Source organism: Primulina tabacum, chromosome 15 (assembly GCF_025594145.1).
Source record: "Primulina tabacum isolate GXHZ01 chromosome 15, ASM2559414v2, whole genome shotgun sequence".
NCBI classification, from domain to species: Eukaryota; Viridiplantae; Streptophyta; class Magnoliopsida; order Lamiales; family Gesneriaceae; genus Primulina; species Primulina tabacum.
This window is the reverse complement of record NC_134564.1, coordinates 27,107,982-27,113,981: the sequence shown is the minus strand read 5'-3', so window position 1 is coordinate 27,113,981 and position 6,000 is coordinate 27,107,982.

Below are 6,000 nucleotides of genomic sequence, written 5' to 3'. Positions count from 1 at the left end.
CTTGCAGTGGAGGCTAACATTTTCTACCATATCAGGCTGTGTAGGCTCTTTGAAAATGTTTGGAGCTTGCTTCTTACTTGGTTTTTTTTTGTTTGAAGGAGCAAAATGTTTCTTCCCCTTCCCTTTTGGGCATTTCTTTGTCTCAGACGAGGAGTCCACTAGGAAAATGGATTTTTCTTTTTCGATGGTTTCTTCATAGCTAGTAAACATATTGACTAACTCTTCAAAGCTGTCATCCAGCTTGTTCATATTGAATTTCACCACAAACCCATCAAACGAGTAAGATATTGATAACAAGATGATGTCATCATGTAACTCGTCGGGAATCATCAATTCCAGGCCCACCACCTTCTCCATAAGCCTAATCATATGCACATCTTGCACATGGGCATGAGCCCCATCTTACATGCATGTAATCACGAGCATCTTGAATATAATGTGCATCATTGTACAAGTTTCAGAACTATACAACTCTTGCATGTATATTCGAATGTCGGCAGCATTTATTATTTCCTCAAACTGTCTCCACAGTTCATTAGACATAGAAGCAAACATATTACACAACTTGCATACTCTGGTCCCATCATCTTGCATGATTCGACAGTTCAACAAGATTGGCATTAATTTGTACTCTATTTTCTCCGAATAGTGAACAATTTTTCTCAGCTAATCTTGAAAATTTGTGTTCGGTTAGGTTATTTTAGTTGAAATAATATAAATGGATTACGTGAAAAAATAGTAAATATAATTAGTATGAAATAGATAATCATTGCCAACTATTTTAATTATTTTATAAAACATAAAATATGGACTTTTGCTTTTCATGAATTGTCTCCCACTATTTTAACATTTTCACAACCCTCTTTTGAAAATGAAAAATCCAATTTCTTAGTATGTATGCAAGGCCCAATTGATAAACTATCATCTCAAATAATATCAACCAATCAACATTTACAAAATAAATATCCCAATTGCAACCTCTTGCAGCCCTCACGTAATTTTGCATCACGGTTGAGGAGGGCCTAAAAAATATAATCACTTCTTATTTAGTTGTCGAGCTCGACCCTTCAATTTTGATTCTTAGTGGATGGCAGCCATGAGATCCTTCAATAACATGAGCTGAAATCATGGGAGTTACTCGTAGTTCACATCAAATATGTCAGTGGAAGTCACAGCTTTTCAGATTCCAAGCCTCTCCAATAGTATGAGCCAGACAATGACCGCATGTAGCGTCCATCATGCAACCACCATTGATGGAAGGCGAGGAAATATTAAAATTTATTTTAATTTTTCTCATAATGGACTTGATTTAAATTTTGAATTATAAAAAACGAGGAATTTTGATTTTAAAAAGTTTTCTCATCATTAGTTTTAAAACCTCACGTCATGCTTTTTTATATGTTTGCTAGATTCATACAACTCTTGTTAATATATTAATAATAACGTACATACTGATTATTTATAATATATCACATGCATTGTAATAAAAAAAAAAAGGATTATCGATAACCTAGATCTAATTGATCAATATGAGTCATATATGGATCCATGTCCAAAATCTACGTATATGCAGGGATGCAGATGCAATATTACATAAGGTTATAATATTTTACATGTCTTCGATCTTCAAAATTCTTGAAGATCTGAACACTCCATCTTCAAATCTCGATATCCCACTAAATCTTATATTTACATTAAATTTTCATGGCACATTGGAATACAAATTTAGGAGTGGGAACGGACCATAAACTAGGTTCACTTTAAATAATTATCAAGTAATTAAAAAAACGCACATAAAATATCATAACATATACCTAGCAAATTGGTCATAACTCTTGATCATCCTTTCGTCATATAATACAAATATTATATTAAATCCAAAATATTTCTTACTCTCAACAAACCATGTATCTTATAAATTATCACCAACTGTCCATAATTGATAAGTTATAAAAATACTTTAGTTAGCTAAAGTTAATTAAATTTCTTACAAAACACTTTTTATTATAAATAAGTAAAATCCAATTCTAATTTTTTATTTTAAAAGAAATATCCGTAATTTTATCAAAAATTTATTCCAATGGTAAATGAGACCATATTTTCATAAAATATTATATATATCCCAAAAGTATTTTGAAAATTTAAAAAATCGTCTCGGATCCAAAATATTAGAGCCTGTATTGGATAGTTCTGCCCAAGACTATCTCGTGTACCTTTCTCGGCTACCCGCTGTTGCCTGAGCTGTTCGGGCAGCCGTCAACAACACAGAAACCCAAATTTTTTTTTATTTTAAATAACTTTATGGACAATCGTTGCCTAATGTGGTGTTTGATCGGTGATTTCAATGATATCTTGATCCCAAAAAAATGACATATTGATCGACTTGAATGGATTTTATGGGATTTCATGGATTACGTTAGAGAGTGTGACGAACACGATATCCCATTGAAAGGCCACAATTCACATGAGAAAGACAACGTGGGCAAATGAACTCAGAAGAAGAGCAATTGGACAAATCTAAGGTCTCATCTGTGTGGAAAAGTATCTATGAACATGCTGTTAGAGTAGTTGTCTAGAGACCAAATTTTTGGCTTGGACTTTATTAACTCTTATGTAAAAACAATATTTATTTTAATGATATTTTACGATTTTATCCAATTATGACATTCATTTTATTTTTATACTCATGCAAGCTGCATAGATAAGTCCATTAATATAAAATAGGTGCCATTAGGTCTGTCTCACAACGTAAGATCATGAAAATCACTACGAAGAGTACCGTATATTCTAAACATATTCCTAATCGAATCATCCGCTTAAAATAAGGATAAATGTCTCTTGAGCTTGAGACTAGTATATGTGATGTAAACACCATGTTTCATTAATAAGTACATGGATATGTCCAGTCATACAGATGGGTGATCATATGATAATGCACTGAAAAATCTTCCCTAGGACTATCCAAGTGGTGATCACTTATCGAGTTGAATAGTCTGCGGCTATGGTTGTACACCATTAGTTCTTTTACTCAGGATAACATAGAGGCTCTATGTACTAGCATTGCACTTTGACTCGTTTACCGACTCCATTGAGGGTCATCTGGTAGCTAGGTTGAGTGCAGTTTTGAAATACGTAGAACCCAATGCATTGTTGTCGGGGATTCACCGTTCGCGTATGGGTGAAGATATCCTGTGTGATCTGATGAGTTAATAATTTAAAGAGTCTCTGATCAGAGCAAAATATATGCTCTAGGGAAATATGTTTTCCTAGTTGCACATATGATGTTAATATTATTACTCAAAGATATATCACATCGTTATTGAATTCATTTGCAACTCTCAATGTACCAATGGTTGCAGATTCGATCGGGGTATATGAGTTGAAAGGACTGTGTTGTATGCTAACAATAACTTATGGTTCTTGCAAGCACTATCAGTTATACCTAGAGAATCATGAGACGGTGCTACTAGAAACTCTTACCATGATCTGGTGTAAAATAATTTAGTTCTGAAATTCTTGATCAAGGTGTTGATGAAAAAAATGAGGCAGATTATTGTAAGCCCGAATATGAATAAATGTTATTCTGAATCACTTCAAGTTGTGAACCATTGGCTAGCAGTATCCCTGAACCATTGAGTGTAATAAAAATATTGGATTAGGTATTTCCATAGATATAGTCAAGTTCAACGAATTGAATTTGGCTACCGCAGTTTGATGGAGATCAAACAAAATGCTAATAAAATAGTTGATTCCATATGATGGAAAAAGTCGAAATTAGCTTTAATGCTAATTAAATGAAGAGAGTGGAACTGCCTGTTTTAATTAAAGAGTTTACAAAACTAGCAATGCCAAAATTGATACATAGATATTTTGATTTTTGAAATTTTCAATTTTGATTATACGTATAAAATTTATATCATTGATATATACATCAACGCTGTCTTATCGTCGATCGTGGTTATAATGAGTTCAAGATAATTTATCTAGTAAATTTAGAATCCTCTAATTAAATAATAATAGTAGTTGTGACTACTAATATGTACAAGATTCTCGTGGATTATTCTAGAGTAGTCTAGAATTTATTAACTAAGAATTTAACTAAGAAATTAAATAATGGTTATTTAATTTTACATATATGTCTATACATGTACATATGTGTATATATATACAGATGTATAAATATGAATATATATATATATATATATATATATGTATGTATAGACATATATGTAACATTAAATAACCATTATGCATGATATACATATATATATATATATATATACATATATATATATATCATGCGTTATCTAGAGTTGAATATTCATGATATATCATGAGTATTTTTATTAATTAATGAAAATTGAAATCCTAATGGGATTAGGATTATGAATTCTAATAGAAGAATGACTCCTGATGTTATCAGAAATCAAATATTATAAATATTTCTTTAAGAGTTATACGAAAGGAGGCAGTTTTTGCGCACAAAATTTTGTCCACTAAAAGTTTTCTCCCCTTACCTCCACTCAAAATTTTGGCCTCTTTGAATTTTAACAAGAAAAAATTTATGGCCAATTCAACAGCCACATCGCCACAGTATCTCTGAAATTTCAGTGATCCAGTCTCGACGCAAAATTGTTTAAGATTTCTAGTGCGACCTAAACAAAGAATCAAGTCTCCGATCGTGAACTTGATTAGGTGATCAAAAGGAGGAAGATCCGTTCGTAGATATTTAATTACAAGAAGAACAAACTCCGTTAATCCCGAACTGGTTTGATGTTTAGCGCTATATACGCAAAGGTAAACAATTCTAAACACCCTATGACTGTTTTAATCATACGACGCCCAACGAACATTTTGAATGTCAAAACTAAAATTAAACTTTTGTTCCACCTTGAATGCGAGAAAATGGTACTGCAACAGTGGTGTATCAGAGATAAAGTTTCAATCGTATGAGTTTTTTTTTAAAATTATGATGAGTATTTTATTTATAAACGAGTTTGAAATTCCTAAAAATCACAGACTCTGCAAATTTTTCTTAAAAAAAAATCAAAAATATTTACGGTTGTCCGGAACTATTCCGGGTAGCGTGCGTGCGGGTAGGCAGTACACTTCTTTCCAAGTTTTGAAATAAAAAAATTTAAAGGAGCGGGCAGGGTTGTGAGCAGCCTTGCCCTCGAAACGGGCGGCCCGAACTATTCGAGCAGAGCCAGCAACTGGGTTGCCCGAACAGTTCGAGCAAGAAGGTTCAGATGATGGGGCACGGGCAGCCCTGCCCCAACATGGACTCGTTTTGGATTCTGGTTAAATTTTCTGATTTTTCAAAATTTGTGGTCAAACTGATATTTTATGAAAATTAATCAAATTAATCCTAGAAAATAAGTTTTATTAACTAGTGAAATTTTCTCACAAAATAAATAATTAGAGTTGGATTTTAATTATTTATAGTAAAAATTATTTTACAAGAAATTTAATTAATTGAAGCTAATAATTTATAGTAAAAATTATATTACAAGAAATTTAATTAATTGAAGCTAATAAAAGTATTAATTTAACTTATTAAATATGACGGCTAGTGATAAATTATAAGATACATGATTTGTTGATAATATGTGATATTATGGATTTGACAAGATTTTAGATATTATATTTCAAAAGGATGATCAAGAGTCATGAACTATTTGTAAGGTGTATGTTAGTAGATTTACTTGTAGTATTTTTAATTATCTGATAATTATGTAAAGAGAGCCTGGTTTATGAACCGTTCCCTCCCCCTAAATTTATATTCCAATGTGCCATGAAAATTTATTGTAAAATATTTACCTTTATATAATTAAAAACTTTAAATTGCTTGTATTGATTAATCAAAAAAATTTTAATGGGAGACCAAGATTTAAAGATGGTGGGCCCAGATCTGCAAGAGTTTTGAAGATCGAAGACATAAAAATTGGAAACTTATGTAATATTGTATTTGCATCCATGCATTTACCCATATTTTGTACA